The 17,889-nt window shown below is 31.4% G+C and overlaps 1 protein-coding gene across 1 annotated transcript in view; it reads right to left on the reverse strand.

Moving 5' to 3' along the window:
- LOC149080104 (uncharacterized) overlaps positions 1 to 17,261 on the reverse strand; it is a 33,959-nt gene extending 16,698 nt beyond the window's left edge. Inside the window, exon 1 of the mRNA XM_089239103.1 lies at positions 16,989 to 17,261. The gene's annotated coding sequence lies outside the window, so the exon portion shown is untranslated. The remainder of the gene's footprint in view (positions 1 to 16,988) is intronic.
- Between the last annotated feature and the right edge of the window lie 628 nt (positions 17,262 to 17,889).

Genomic DNA, 17,889 nt, shown 5'->3' on the forward strand with positions numbered 1-17,889 from the left:
CCTTTTTTTAATACTAACAGTGATTTTTTCGTCATGAAATGACAATGACGGTACCTCCCCTTATTTGCTTGATATTTGCTTTGATTATAACCCCTCAAAATTTTTCTCTCCTGGATATTTTCTATCCTTACAAATTGAAGGGTTAACCCTTTGGAATGAAATCTTCCTTTTAAAAAATGCTTTTATCATCATCTAATACGTTGAGTCAAGGTAGTCTTGAAAAGTTCGTTCAAAATTGTTCTATTTAATATTTATTGACAATATACCTGTTCGCACTCACCTGCCACTCTAATTAATTTCGATACTCATGGAAGTTTGTATACTTCACTATATGATAAAAAAAGACTAATTATAACAAAATTACGCTTCTTTCATACGGGAAGCTCATTTCCTTGAATAGACCAAAGTTTCATCAAGCATCACAGAACACATGAGGTTCGTTTGTACGTATTTTAGAGTGATTTAAAAATTTTAATCATTTTTTATTTGTTTATGTAGGAAAACCTGCATTTTCGACAGCAGTATTTTCTGAAAAGACTGATGTTTTTTTTCTCCCTCTCTCGGAAATATTGGTTCCAATTAATCCATATTTAATGTATCTGTATGCAAAATTTCATCCCGGACTTACGTGAATTCGACTTACATGCTTATTGTCGATCGAACCTCTCGCGCAACTTCGGATTATTGCTGTACAAAGTTTGTCTGTTGTAGTCTTTGTATTTGTATTCGTATCACATTCATTTGAGAGTCAGGTAAGAAAACCTCGAGCAGCTTATAAAGTTGTTTTTAGCTATTCGCATGAAATGAAACATGTTCTTGTCAATTTAAGGAAAGTCTTATAACAAGCACATTAAGGGAAGTCACTCGAATCCTATGGTCCCAAACTTGTCTAAAGCGTATAAAGATTGGGGTGGCATAACAAAGGATAAACTCTATTGGTGCATCTCGTCATTAACTTTTGTACTGGTTCTAGGAGCTATATCTTCACTGAATCCATTCCCGGTAAGCAATTCAATGGATTGGACGAGTCTCGTGTCATTATTGGAAGCTGATAAGAGAATAAGTTTTGAATCACCCTGTGTATATATATATATCTGGTCGGTGTCAGAGTCAAGGGCCTACTTTCGAAACTTAACGTGTACACGTACTGTCCTAGTGTAAAGTATCGCTAAATAAAGAGTTTTTTCGCCCATTATTGGCTTGTCATTTCTGCATCTTCGTTTATCCTCCAGCTGATCAGGTTGGGGTTTCCGGTCATACATTCCTATGTCATTCTGTTTTATTTTTGTGTTTTCTACCTCCCTTAAAAGTTTTTACGTTGAGTTTTGAATCACCCTGTATAGGGCATGATACGTGTATCTTTCTAATGTTACATGTCACCAAAGCGAATGAAAAAAAGAAGTTGCTTCTGTCATAACGCAAGCAAAACCTTTGGCAGCATGTCATCACATGATTTTTTGTAACTTCATCAAGTTATAGTACCGTTTTAATGTATTGACAGAGATCTCAGCAGTTTTTTCTAATCTTTTAAACCTCCCAAAAAAAGCAGGCACCTTCGAATAAGAGATTCCTTAATATGCTAGTTATTCAGTTCCAGCATTTACAGTACTTTGAATAAAAGTTCTAATATTAAAACTAACAATATGTATTTACCTATTACAGTAAAACCTCGATAACTCGACTACCCAAGATAACTTGACATTTATTATTCTCGTGGTTGGCATAACAATCAATTCTATGGGGAGAAGCCTTTTTAATTCGCCACAAGATAGCTAAAGTCGACTTCGATTCGCATTGCGTTATCACAACTAATTTTTTAAAATTGCTCGTGGATTGGCAGTTAATAAATTTTCATGAAATTTTCTGTCGTATATTTAAACAATTCTTCGTTTCGTTGTTTTTAGTAACGTTTGATGGTCGGAAAAAAAATACATCCTCATACCTTGGGGTAGAGTGACTTTCCATTTTTTTGGATTCTGAAAAATCGACTTGTGGCAACATCACCTATAAAAAAAGGCCTCCACACGAAGCTCGTGACATCAGTGTAGAAGGCCATCTCACCTATAGCCATTGGACATAGCAGGCCGACGCATGCGCCATCTTTATCCTTTTTTGTAGTATATCCGATGGCTATAGGTGATATGGCCTTCTTCAGTGACGTCACAAGCTTCGTGCGGAGGCCTTCTTATATAGCTGGTGTTGTCAGTGGACTACGAAAGTCGCAGATAATATCTGAATCTTTAAAGTGAAAGTTGGTTGAATGAGTTAAAAAAGACATTGTTTAGATTGAAATTTTTAAGTTAAAAAAATGAAAGTTTTCTTGACATTCGGCAATTGCTCTGCTCATTCGCAAATAACAGATGTATCGATACGCTTATGCTTTTTCACCATATATCGGTATTATTCCGAAACTTTTCGTAGAAAATTGCGGATAACTTTTTTAAAAATTAATTTATAGATGATGGAATGGAATTGTTCAACTGTGTATAAGTGCAGGTTCATGGCGTATATGATGTTTAAAAATTGAGAGGGAGAGATCAAAAGAAACCTCGCTAACTTGACATCCGACTTGACATCTTAGATCGACATGCTCATCGATGCTTTTGGGGTGTCGAGTTATCGAGGTTCTACTGTATTTTATTTCTGAATTTCTACTTCAAAAAGACAATATTTATTATCGAACTCAGTTTTTCCTCTTCTAATTTCAAGTTCGGAATCATACATATACACAATTCTCAGCATATTCCTTCATTTATATGCAGTTCAAAATTAGGAAATGAAACTGATAACGATGGAAGCAAATAAATATTTTGTGCACAAACGTTACATTTCGTGTAATTGGTCTATTTTCTGGTCTATATTGACATAGAGGTGATTCACTACCATTTTGCCTTCGAAAGATTTGGACTTTTATAACAATTCTTTTGTACTTGTGGAACCTGCCAGTTCTGCTTATTCGTTTATTACATTTAAGAGTAGTTCAAAAGATGCTGCCATCTACTTTACGAATAGGAAGTGAGAAAATATTCTAAGGAAAGTAAATTTTTTTTTTCTACTTCGTACAAATGAAATGTTGCGGGTGAGCTGATTACTTCGGGGAGAATTTTTTAGAGGTGCAATGAGAGTCGGAGACCAGCTTGATTCTGACTCTTGAGATGAGAAATATACAGAAAAACTCCTTTGGCTCTGACCACCAACGTGCCAGTCACGGGGTTTGAACCTGGGGCTTTCATGACAAGAAGCCACAATGGTGCCTACTACAGTAACGCAAGACTCTGCGGACGAAAAAATATGTGTACTTACAAGTTACTATTGAATACAATTTTTTTGTCAGATTTCTCCGTTAGTTCTGTATAAGTTCTTTATAACTCCTATCCGTTCATAGGATCAGTTATATCTAGTCTTCTAAAGGGACCTTGTGATGAGGTTTTGGCGTTCCCTCAAAAATCAATGTAGAATTTTAGGGAACGACATATGGAATGGATAAAAATGAAAAATGACGGTCGTAAGTTTTGTTCAACGTTGTACCTACTACACTGGCTCTCCGAGAAATAACCGTGAATAATTAAGCGAAAGGATTTAGTTTACAGCTTCGTTGTTGTTGAGGTTACAAAGACATAATATTAATTTGAAGACTTAACGTCACTTTTCAGAAAAGAATATTTCTAAGCGCTTTTGCCAAATATCTCTTGAAACCTAAGCATGAAATATTCAACGTAAACCCTGTAAAATGTTAGAGCTGATACATCGTCTCAAAAAAGAATTAAATCAATGTTCTTTCTCATACATAATCTTTGGATTACTGAATTCCAGTCTGTAAAACGTGATGGCATACAGTAAGAATAGTTCGCGTGGTTGATTAGAATCACTTTTTTACTTCGAAACTAATTTCTTTCGATCGTAAATTAGATTTCTTTGGAAATATATGTTGGAATTAATTACAGATTGAACAAAAATATATGAACTTTGTAGTAGCACTCTTTGTACTACTTTTTTTATATATATTTGCTCACAAAATTTTATAATATTACCGGAAATGTTCCTTCCCTCCAAAAATATCATCAAAGCAGAACAATTCTGAAAAATATTCATAAAAATGATTGATTCTCACATAAAAACAGGAATGAGGCTTTTTATTTCAAATACAGCTATTTGTCGCTCTGCGAGATGCTCATTTCGAACTATATTTGGGTAAGATGGGAATAATTTTTTTTTTTTATTTTAGTTTAAATTCTCTCCCGCATTCTTGGCGCTAAAGTGAATTATGTTTCTCTGTGCATTCGTGGAACCAAGTGTATTTCATTCTTTCTCACATATCTCGTCTTTATTTCTTACTTTACACACATGAGAGAGGACTGGTATTAAATTTGTAGCGGTACTATAGAACTGTCATCTTTTTGTTTGTTGTTTTATGAAAAATTCCTACTGCTGCGTAATATATGTTTTTTCTTTTCATTTACTTTTATTCAAATTTTCCATTAAGTCATCCAAGACTTGTTGGACTGAGGCCCACCCAAACAATGAAAATTCGACTTTCCAAGAAAGCTTGATTTTTCTGAAACAATGACATTTAAAATGCAGTTTATATAAATAAATAACGTCATTATAAGTGATTTCCCTAAGCACAGTCTTCAAAAGAATATCCAAGAGATGCTGATGGTATGGTTCAGGATTCAATAATTGTTTTGAATTCATTTTCCGTCTTTTTGTTGAAAGTTTCGTTTTCCTTTCTATGTGTTATAGTTATAGGAGCCACGACATCAGCAAGAAATCAGCATAGACATTTAACATTCTGGTTGGAAATACCTAATAACTTGGGTTTTTGAAAGAAAACCCTTTAGAAATTTTAAAAACAATGCATTTCGATGATTCTTAAAAACTATCTGGAACTCAGTTTTATAAATAAAACAATCATTTGTGTTCACAAAATTAATAAATCAAGAACTCGTTGTATTTCACCGCATTCGATTTTTTCTTACCTATAAATCTTGTTCTCTATATCCAAAACACTGCAGTTTTATTCACACTTGACAACCTTATTTGAATGCATTTTTAGCTTAATTAACGATAACAAAACTGTTTTAAGCTTCTATACTTGAAAAGTCCGATGTCTAATAACTTATTCGGTCCGCAAAATATCCATACAAACAAAATGATATGGCATTTTGTCTGTAGCATCGATCCCGGTAGAAATACCCAATATATTTAAGCTTTTGATTAGTAACTGGCATAAATTAACTATTCAAACCAATTTCCTCCTTTTTTTTAGCACGTCTTCCTCGTTAAAAGCAGTTTTGATAGAAGTAACGACAGAATTCTCTTTGTAAATCTTTGGTAGTCTAATAAAGAAACCCAACCACTAATTAATAAATACCGTGAATAAAATTGGAAAGTATTTACAGTAAATTCTGGTCTTTAAATTAACCCTTTTATTTTAGCTAAAATTTACTTGCCTTAAATAACAATTACGGTAATCTAATTAAGAAAACTCACATGGAATTTGAAAAAAATTTATCCTCTATGTAATATTGTTCTTGAGGTTTTTCCATGTTATTTTCCACACGTGTTATAGTCATTTTACTTTCGGAAATTAATATACAGCATTTATATGAAAAAAATGGAGACATAAAAACTTTTCTTATAACTCGGAGTATCAAGTTTTCCCATGACTAAAAAGAAGACTTTTTATTGAAATTCTATCTGAGAACAGAGAAACAAAATTATATTTTATTGTGAAGTGAAATAAAAAGACGTCAGCTCCATCTTTTTATTCATCATCATTTTTACCAAAAAGGATTTTTAGTTCAGAATATCTTACCCGTAGTATTCTACATACATCATATAACGTATTTTCCTGCATATAATCCGCAAATGTACATTTCTCTACTGTGATAAAAATATCGTCGTATAGTCCACAGTGGCGCATAATCCACAAATTTCATTCATCAATAATAAAATATTAATTGGATTGTTTGTCGTAATAAGTTTTTGTAGAAAAAAATATGGATTTTCCACTTACATCTCTATGCCATATATAAATCTTAAAAAGTTTTTCTTTTTTTGCAAATTAATTTTGAAAACGATTACTTCTATTCCAACCTCTGAGAAAAAAAGCTGCAGATACGGCATTGCGGGGTATTATAATCCGCACTATTCCGATGTTTTTTAATGTACTATCCACGGATTATATGCAAGAGAGTACGCTACTTCTCATGGCTATTAATATTTAGAAACAAATGTTATCTACATTAAAAAAATGGAACATACACGCAAATATATTATGGAACACACAGTCTTTCATGATGTGGAAATAACCCATGTCCACATCATAAATAACTGTACGAAGAATGAAGGAAGCTATTCGTTTTGTGTAAAAATCATATTTGTGAAACTATTGTACCATCTCATTTTATCCACGAGGAAAATATGAATAACGAATTCGTCGAATGAAAAGATAAACTTCACCCATGTTTGGTGTATGGCTTAGTGTCTAAGGAAAGAAAATTATATACAAAATTCTTGTTAGAAAATTTCCTCGACTCAATTTTTGTATGAACTTTCAGACTCAATACAAAATCGTTGTTCCTACATTCAAGAAAAGTAGTTCCCAAACATACTCACGTACATTAAAATAGCCATAATAGTGTTCTTGACTCTGTATTTTATTTTTCCGTTTGGAAATTAAAACTAAGGAAGTTCAATACCTTTTGTAATTACACTTATTCTTGAAAAATCTATTCCTTAGATATAACCGGAATTCTTATTGTAATGAAATATTTTGCCTGGGCATGTTATAAGTTCTTTTTATTTACACTAACAATCTTTGTATCACGCAAAAAAAAATATTGATACTCCCATGTAAGGATCATCAGTTGATTTCGTCTGTGTGTTTCATCATCGTGTTCAGGCCAGTTGATTCCATTACCGGTCCCAATTGATTAGAACGTGTAAAGTGTATACGCGCACTTTAGAGAATGAATATTTACCTGATGCCAAACTTGAATTTAATTCTAAAAATGTCTTTCATGTAACTCGAAGTAACTTCTGGGAGTTCGCGTGATAAATTACCTTGAATAATGCCTCTTCCCAACGTTTCACGAACGTGGAGAGAAATAGCCTTCTATGACTTACCTTTTGTAAATGAAACCACTACTATAGGTTTATGATGCGTCTCCATGACCGTAATTCCAGAGTTCTTGGAAACACAGTTGAAAATTTAACATTAATTCAATTTAAAATTAACTGAAATCCCTATTGTGTCAACTTAGTAGCATTGAGTAGATTTTATTGATATGTCACGTTCGTTAACTCTATATTTTGCATATTATTTTGTGTGATATGAAATACGTACACTTATAACAAACAGAGGCGTATTAAGAGGGATGGATATTCATGTATCACAACGATGGTGCACGTGGGAAATCACATACTCGTTATCGAAACAATTTTGAAACGCAAATAAATTCATTCTTTCTGAAGAACGTGTAGCTAGTAAATATAATACATATTTAGTTCCAATCATTTTGTTGAAAGGACAGATCCTATACAGGAGAGTTTAAGCTTTTTGAAAAGAATACAGCATGGAATACGTTACAACGAACTTAGAAGTGGATTAAGAATATTTTAATCATGGAAACACAAAAAACAGCGCGATTTATAATGATTACATTGACGATAAGGGTACGATGGATACGTATCCCTCACTTTTACTTTCTTAAAGGTTTAGAAGTGAAATCAGCGAACGTTGCTTTTGTTGTAAACGTACGTTAATTAAATCTGGTAAAACGATCTATTTTAGAAATTCTTTCATTGTACTCCGTTGTTTCCAGGAAGCGATTGCCCCGTGTAATTAAATTCTTTAAAGTTAGATGTGTTTTATCTCCAAGACCCAAAATGCATTTGCGGGTGAAATGTTTTTTTTGTCCTTAAATTCTTTCATTTGGACAGAACGTAATCTGTAAGTGTAAAACAATGATTTATTTATCTGTCTCATTATAAAATAAATTACTCATATATATTTGTGTCGAAATAGATACTTTATTTTTAAAGTAATGGTTATTTGTGGTTAAATAAATTGTTCCTTTTTTTTTGTTTGCTTGAGTTTTTTTTTTTTTTTTTTTGCTTGTACGGAGTGTGTTTAGTGGCTATTTTTTTTCCTCAGGAAGAAGCCTCTTAAAAGAATAATTTAAATACCAAAAACACGAAAGGTTTTGTTTCACATTGTTTCGTAGTTCGTCTATCCATTTAGAATGCATATTTTGAATTATTTCTTACAAATCTAAATTTTTATTTAATCAAATGAAATTTTAAAATTTATAGTCATTTTGTTTCCCTTCAAAAGACTTTTTTGCAATAAGTAAATATTTAAGTTTTATATTTTTCTATTATGATATTTTGTGACACTTTATTCAACAACGAATTCACGTGCTTCACAAATCATATCATAATACACCAAAAAAAGTGAAAGAATCTATTTAGTTCGATGGAATTTGCGAAAAGTTCAACTATATACTAGTACACATGTTTTAGATATTGGGTTGGTCATTATATGTGCATTTTCGTTAAATACTACTGATTTTAAACCTGATTAGTTCTACACTGATTATTTGTGATTTCTACGTGGCGGGAATGACTAATGACGAAAAATAGTATTGTTATTTGAACGACTTACGCAATCATTTCATTTTAAACATCTGATTTTACTAGTTTTAAACCGACCAACTGTAATATATTTCTAACGTTTACTCTCATCTTATGACGTAATTGCGAACCAATTTATCTTAACAAAACCTGCAGGTTCTTCACAACCACAAAAACAACGTGAAAAATGCCTTCTGAAAGAATAGTGAAATATAACTACGTATCGTGATCTATACGATAGCTATAATTGAGAAAATGCGTACATACATATATACTAAACAATGACTAACAAACATTATGTATCATGAATCATTAATTACCAATACTCCTAACATGTTAATTATACCACAATCATTTTTCTATATAGAAAAACTATAAATAAGAGTACAAAGGCCACAACAGACAAAATGCCCTACGAGGTGGCTGAAAAAAGATGCCCATAAAAATATGGTTGTTGAATATATATCTAAACTATAGCAAAAATACAGAAATCCAAGTAGACGAAGACATTTGATTAATTATTATTTTCCTTTTCCTCGCCCAGCCAATAAAAGTTTTGAAAAATACTTGGTCAGCAAATAATAGTGCTTTCGCATTTTTAACACACATGTTCTCAACTAAATCATACATATGATACATTTAAAGATACCTGATTTCCTACATTTTTCGTGATGGCTCAAGAGCTCAAAAACTTCACTTACGTATTTTTTGCTACATTACGTTTTTCTTTTTGCTTAAGGGGGAAAATATCTCTTTGTTCTTTGGACAGAATATATACTTAAAATGCGCATTTTGTGCAAGAATAAGGAACTACAGCGCGGAATAAGCAATCGCGAAACAAACGAGCTAGTTACTAAAAAAAATTTCCCAGAAACTTGAAACAAATCCAAAAACAAGAGAATAAAAGAAACGACATGATGTTCATTCAATGAATATATTCATATTGGAATAACTTAAAAACTGATCATCTTTATCGAGTAATTCAAAATGAATAAAAAAGATGTATCTCATTTGTATATTTTTCATTTTTTAAATTTATTTCCACTCATATCAAATAAAATCCGTGGTTTCTATAAGGAAAAGTGAGATGCAAAATGATGAAATTTTTGTTATTACAATGAAAGAAAAACATTTTATTTTACTTTTATTTAATGACGTATATAATAACCTTAAAATAGATTAATGGTACAGTTCATTAAAAAAATGTACTTGGTGATCAGTAGTAAAATCAAGTATATCTAATTAAAATTTATTATCGTTCTACATGTTTTATTTTTTTGAATGAAATATTTTAAATATTTTTCTATAAGAAGAAAGGCGAAAAGAAGTAATAAAATAAATTACTTAAAATTATAGGAATGAAGAAAAAACAATTTTTCCTTACTTTTAAGATATTTTTTTTTATTTGTTCAAAAAAATCGGAGATAAAAACATTTCCTTTTTTTCTGTTAATGTTTGTTAATACAGTATAGCATTGATAATAAATCTAATGGAGATTCTTTGAAAAGCAAAAGTAATCAAAATTAAGGATGTAAAGTAGAACAAAATTAACACAATTCAAGCTTTTTCTAATTTTTACCATGATCCGAAACAACAACAAGTAAACATAAGAAAATAGTGTTGACTAGACATTTACAAGATCAAAAAACTGAACAAAAAATAAAAAAATTTTAAGCCATTTGTAAATCTTGCTTTTATTGGAAAACGTTCGGGAAGTAATTGTCAAATGTCTCAAGATGTTTCAAATCCTATCAAAAAAAATAAATAAATAAAATACTTGTAAAAAAAGAAATGATAAAAAAAAGTAGTCACGTTTAACTTCCTAAGAGTTCTATTTGTATCCAATTATTATCTAGAGAACAGCAGATTTTACAAGACCGAGTATATTTAGTATTAACCAACAACATTTGAATTTAAAGAAAAATTATTCCTTTTTTTCACCATAGTTTCCCCATTGTAGTATAAATTAATTGAATAAGTTAACATTATTTACACTATGAATTGAGAGAGGCGAAAAGCTTCCGTCTAATTCTGTAATCCTATTACTTAATAAAGAATAGAAATGAAATCGGATTGGAGATTCAAGTACCAGTCATTTATATTCGTTCAATGTTATATTATTGTTCTGCAGTCTACGAAATACATTAAATATTATTTGAAGATGATCTTGTGACTATCCATCGGTACATTTCTGCTGAAGACCAATAATTAATTTGCGTGAGTATGATTGATGTAAACCCTTTTTTTTAAATAAATTTCATTGCTAACGGCAAAGTTTCTGAGGGTAAAATAGTGCAATTCCTGAATTTATGGAAAACTTTATTGGAGCATGACATTATGATTTTAAGATGAGATTATACAATTACTGAATATTAAAATGTTGTATTAGTATGTTGTGCATTGTAGCGAAAATATTTCATTCACAAAATATTCAGCAAGAGCTTATTTAAAAAATAAAAATACATTTTGCTTTATTAATTTTTTTTTGAAATTATTTGGTTCAAATGGGACGCGGTAGTCCAGGTCGATAAGATACTCGCCTTAAAAGTTCCAAAGGATGTTTAGAGGTGTCACGAGTTCGATACCCGTTCGTCGTCCTTGTCAGAAATTTTGCTGACGCGGGGTACAACAAGAAACAGCGTCATGGCCACAGAAAAACATTATTACCGCGCAGGCAGTACCACACCAATCGGTAAGGGTTAGCGCACCAACCTCCCGGTGTGTATAAAAAAAACCATTCAGAATCAGCAATAAATTGTCTCGGTTTAATCAGACCTCGTGTGCAGAAAATGACCGTGGTGAGACAAAAATGATCATTTGATTCAAATAAGTGGACAACGATGGCTATTAATTTAGTACTTCGTTCAACTACAAAGTTCATGCCAAACTTTGTTTCGGCTAAAATCTTAGACATCCCCCCCCCCCTCCATAATTATTTCCGTGCGTTATGAGGTCTAAGAAATTATTTTATTTATATTAAAATATAAAGTAGTTCCACTTCATACATAGAAAAGAAATCGTGTTTAATGAGTTAAAATTTGTTTTAGTATGTTGTTAATGAATATTTTACCACTACTCATAGTTTGTATACTCACAAATAGTCAATTCGTGATAAGTCGAACTCCGATAACTCGAATATCTAAGTTTTCACTCAGCCCCAGAACTTTTTCCGTATTTTAATATTAAAATTTTCCCTTAACTCGAAGTTTTCTTCCTTTAAGTCGGAGCTTTCTTCTTTTAAGTCGAAGTTTTTGGGAACGAGAGAAATTTTAAAAAAGAGTATTTAGCAATAATTTATAACATTTGACAATAGAATTTAGTATTAACAAAGCATTTAGCAATAGAATTTAGTATTAACAAAGCATTTACCAATGGAATTTAGTATTAACAAAGCATTTACCAATGGAATTTAGTATTAACAAAGCATTTACCAATGGAATTTAGTATTAACAAAGCATTTACCAATGGAATTTAGTATTAACAAAGCATTTACCAATGGAATTTAGTATTAACAAAGCATTTACCAATGGAATTTAGTATTAACAAAGCATTTACCAATGGAATTTAGTATTAACAAAGCATTTACCAATGGAATTTAGTATTAACAAAGCATTTACCAATGGAATTCAGCATTTAGTAATAGAATTCAGCATTTAGTAATAGAATTCAGCATTTAGTAATAGAATTCAGCATTTAGTAATAGAATTCAGCATTTAGTAATAGAATTCAGCATTTAGTAATAGAATTCAGCATATTCATCTGTCTGCTTGCGAAAAGTGAATGACTTCCGCACGAAAGAAAATAGAGAGACGGTAAAAAATCATTGCATTTTTTGACAGAAAATAATCTTGCATATACTTTACTTAATTCGTTTCATATAAATACGAGTATCATGTATGCGTCCGTTTCCATAATACAATATGAACGTCTATTTATTTCTAAATCTCTTCATTCAATAATTTAATTTAATATGATTAAATTAAATAACTTATCTTTTCGTATTTCTTCATCTAAAGTAGTTTTGACACGTTTTACTAGTACCATATTCATACAAAGCACTGTAAAAAATCTTACTTTAGCCCACTTTGAAATCGGAATTATAAGTCGAATTAACGATATCTCGAAGTTTTTTGTCGGTCATTGCACATTGGACTTATTGAAATTTGACTGTAATTGGAATGCAAATCATTCGAATTATTAAATAAATCGTGGAAAAAAATCTATATCACGATCAATTAAAAAACAAATATACTTTATTCGACAGAATCTCTAGCTAAAATAAGAGATACTATTTGAATCAATAAAAATGTTACTATACATTACTCTATTTACAGGATTTTTATTTTAAGAATAAATACAAAAATTATACAATGAATGAACGCCAGGGGCTCTGCCACCGGACTTATCCCGTAGCCGAGATCTCTTCCAGCCCAGCTTCGTGGCAGAGTCTAGAACAAAGTGAGTGCACCTAACAGTCTGAGTGTATAGCTAGTGTTGTGTTTGATATTTCAGTGCTGCCATCTGTACTTAATTGTCAGTGAAGTGTAATGATTGAATATTTGTAACGTTGTAGGCCTGTTGCTGTCTATGGCGAGACTTTTTAACGGGGAGATCGGCTCGCATTCGCGCCTTGAAGTTGGAAATCACAGAAAACTAACTTCAGCCTACCACCACTGTGGCACCGGTGGGGTTCGAACCCGGATCCGAGTCCGTGACTATGACCACTCGACCACCACAGCGGCACAAAAATTATACAAAAAATATGTATAAGAAAATTTATTTGATATTAATTAATGTCTTGAAAAAGGCACCATGAAATTATTTTCTTCTGACATGCAATATGGAATTACAGAGTCCAGCAGAAATAATTTATTTTTTAATAAAATCTTTTCCAGATTACATAAAGATTATTTTCTCAAGATAATACAGATAATTATTTTTCCGGAATAATTCTTTCCTAAAATTCAACTCACATGAAACTCCATCTCCGTTAAATATCCTTATTAATTTTATTTTTTCATTTAAAAATTCATGCGACTTTGGTATAACTTACTTCGAATTACTCAAGTAGGAAACTTGATAAATGCATCTTGTTGAAGTTCTAACTTCAGAAAATTGAATAACTTTTCTTTCACCGAGGAAAAATTCCCAAGTATGCCTAGTCTTTGGAATACTTTGTGTGCTTGAAGACTTTTGGAGTTGTACTAATTTACTGACTTTTCTTTCCGTCGAGCTGTCTCTAAATTAACGTCCTTATATTAATAACTACTTTTTTACGCATTCTTTACGTTGAATTTCAGACAAGTGCATCTGGAATATTACTTATACCAAAAAAATTTCTTACTTTTCTTACTTTTGACACAAAAATATCAATTAAATAAATCGTATTATATTCTAAGTAATAACTGAAGACAACATTCATGAAGGATTGACTCAATTCATTATTAAACATTTGATAAAGTTATCATAGTATATATTAAATATTATAATTTACGCTTGGTCCAACTTTTTAATTAATTTTACTATCAAAATGACAAATCATCAAATATGTGTGTTATATGGGTCATTCTCACGAAATTGCCTTAAATTGTATCCCCAGCAGTTCACATCAAAAATATATTTGACACAGAACTTTTTTTTCGTCACTTTCTATCTATAGTCCAGTTTCTGAAAAGCCGCCACTCTGTTTTTAATTTTTTCATCAATAGATTTTTAAAATTTGCTCGAACAAATTTTCATTTGTTAAGGAAAGGTCCTTCTCTAGCCCATTTTTGAAATTTTGAATTGATAACTTTCAATAACATATCAACAACAAAAACATATTCTTTTTCTCAATAATACATATTTTAATATATCATTAACATATATATTTTATTCTAAATATAATAAAAAATAACATATTTTCATACTTGTCTTTTTCATAATTTTAAATATTTTTTGTCAATAGTTTATAGCCAAATGAAAATTTTCCCCAGTTCTTTTTCCCATTCGTGACAATTGGAAAACATTGTTTCAAGTCCTATAATACTAGTTGCACCTATCAAATTTTGCATTGTGAAGGTTGAGAAGAATGCACCCATTACTTGAACTTCCTTTTAAATCAATTAGAATTGTAAATTAATTGAGAAATTAAATTTATTCAGGAAAAGGGGGGTGTGTTATTATTATTTTTTTATAATTATTTTTACGCCCTTTTACCACATTATTTCTGAAAAGCACGTTTTCGATATGCTTAGTTTTTAATCAGTGTTCAAAACCTTAAAAACATGGCATTAGGTTTGACCATAAGTTAAGGGGAGGGGGAAGTAAAAATTTCCACATTTTTTTTGCTTGGTTGCAACATCAAGTTGCAGTGACGTTTCATTCAAAGACTTTCCTTTCAGAATGCAGCTCGTGCTTTAGCAATTAAAGACAAATTAGAAATCAGTTGTTTCCATAATATTGGCGAAAAAAAGGAGCGAGAAACACAAATAAGAGAGAAATAAAAATTCAATCGTATCATATTAGTGCTTGTCCAGGTTAAAAATGGACTACCAAAATAGGTGGAACATGTTGCGATTGTCAAGCATAAATATCAAGTGCTGAAACAGGCAAAATGCCTTATCGGATTTGCCTATCTCCAGCATGGTTAAATTTAAATCAATTTTTTCACATGAATTTTATTTGCTGACTATATTTAGTTTATTAGCAGGTGAAGAAGTGTCTCTAGGAATTTTATTTTGGGTTTTTTTGGTTAACATTTTTTTATACCTTTTCCGGTTCAATTTCATGCGAATGACCCATGTATGTATGTAAATGTGACAAATTTGTAACTATATACATACTAACTGGTTATTATGCATACTTAAAAATCGTCTTGGTAGTTTGATAAATTTTCCTTAATTAATCTTTTTTACTGGCGATTAGGCATAGTACCAAGCGTCGTTGGTAAACAGGATAAATCGTACTTTATGATATACTCATGTACTGTATATACATGATAGTTCATGCTCAACATGATACATGTATATACATGATAATTCGTGCTCAACATGATACATGTATATACATGATAATTCGTGCTCAACATGATACATGTATATACATGATAATTCGTGCTCAACATGATACATGTATATACATGATAATTCGTGCTCAACATGATACATGTATATACATGATAATTCGTGCTCAACATGATACATGTATATACATGATAATTCATGCATGGTGCCATTCAAGTATTACGTAAGCAGATTTTCAGCCATTTTTGACCCCCTCTCCCCACCCTTGTCAGCAAAAGTCAGCAAAACGCTGAACCCCCCCCCCCCCTTCGTCAGCAGCTTAGAATATTTCATATCTTCAAAAAGGGGTGGTTGATGACGTAAGCAACCTTCAAACCCCCCTCCCCCCCCCTTGCCATCAAATGTCAGCAAATCCGAAACCCCTTCCCCCCCCCCGATGCTGACGTAATACTTGAATGACCCCCCATGTATTGTATCATTATATCGGGCCGACAATATTCATCACACATACTAGACTCATTTGGAATTTTTTTCATATTTATCATTCATCAATTACACTATGCATAATCGCAGGTGAAGGCGATAAATTTCAAGTAGATTTTTCAAATTTACCAACGAAACTTGGTTATTATGTATAATCGCCTTTAAAAGTGATAATGTTTTTAGTATTTATTAGTTGTAAAATTGATAAATTTTTATCAAACTTACCAAGACGCTTGGTAAGTATGAATAATAACCGATTTCTCACATTTACCGTGACATATACAAATAAAATATACCAAAGACAAAAGTATTCGATATTATTGAGTTTTCACAAATACTGTGTTAATGATTTAAACACCATTGAGAATTTTAAACTGCAGTGATAATGGATTTCACTTTTCACTGAAGTCATAGATTATCATCTGATTGGAGAATCCCAATTTCTTTTTTTGTGACTAATCTTAGTGTTAAAAGTATATTTTAAAAAATGATTCCAAAATCAGATGAAATACGCAATCACTACGGCATGTAATGAATTGATCCGTGCACGATTTATTCGATACAAAACCAAAAGTATAAAAGTAAGTTTTAAAATTATTTTAGCGTTCTCTTATTTATTATTAGCTTTATTTCACTTTATTCTGCACTTAAAATTTGTATTTATTTTTGCATCCATTTGGTAAAGTAGTTTTTTTTCTTCTCAGGCAGTTGCCACCTGTTAGAAAACTTTTTTGCATTCGAAAAAATATATACATGGAAATATAGAACAGAAAACTATCATTAATTGAAGTTTTTGACACTGCATATTGTTTTTGAAAATTACGATATTGAAATATTTTTTCTGGGGGAAAAAGTACGTACCTGTGGTGAGAGAAATGATCGGAAACTTCTAATTTTTCTGGCACCTGCTGTTAATCTAAGCACATGCAGGTGGACTTCTTGAATCGGGACGTTTTGAGATTTAAAAAATATTGTAATAAAACTTTTGTTTACTTTAAGCAATATGTAAGAAATAAAATTCAAAACTGTATTTAGATCTTAAATGGGAAGATAAACTCAATAACCTTGTTTGACCATGGGAATGGCACGTCAAATCTCGACTTGTTGAAAGGTACGAATGAGACTTAGTGCCGGTGGTGTTCCGATGAAAGAAACTGTTCAACCCCCTCCATTTCTAGAGGAAGTGAACGTTGCCAAGTCGCCAAAGAGTAACTCTTCCATTCATTTTCTACAAGAAGAGGGAAAACACGTACGAAACGTTTGGCGCACTTTCCCAATATTGGGCCAATGTTGAAGGAAGAGTTTTACAGAGAAAGCACCACAAAAAAAAAAAAATATGAACTTTGAAACTTCTGTTTTAAAACCAGAATCTTATAATAGAAAGGTTCAGTTGAGCAATTTTTTCGTTTCGGAGGAAGTCATTTTAAGGGTCAATGAATGTGACCCGACATCAAAATTTTATAAACCGCTAGTTGTTAACATACAGAAAACATTCAAAATGTTTGTTTGGCGAGGAAAGAGAAACGAGAAAATTACTGTTGTTTTTTTTTTTTTTTTTTTTTTGTTTAAACTTCAGTTGAAGAATTCGGGTGTTGACAGAGAAACGACAGCTGATGTTTGTGTTTAAAGAGTTCCCGTTCAATAATTATTTCCTGGGAAAAGAAAACACAGTTTTCCATGTATTGACAAGATATTGCTCTAGAAGTTTCTAATAACTAAATTCCTCTAAAAAATATGAGAAGCTATGTGCGTTTTATGTCGT

Source organism: Pholcus phalangioides, unplaced genomic scaffold (assembly GCF_987345545.1).
Source record: "Pholcus phalangioides strain wild (caught in Gottingen) unplaced genomic scaffold, Ppha-v1.0 ptg000011l_1, whole genome shotgun sequence".
Taxonomy (NCBI): domain Eukaryota; kingdom Metazoa; phylum Arthropoda; class Arachnida; order Araneae; family Pholcidae; genus Pholcus; species Pholcus phalangioides.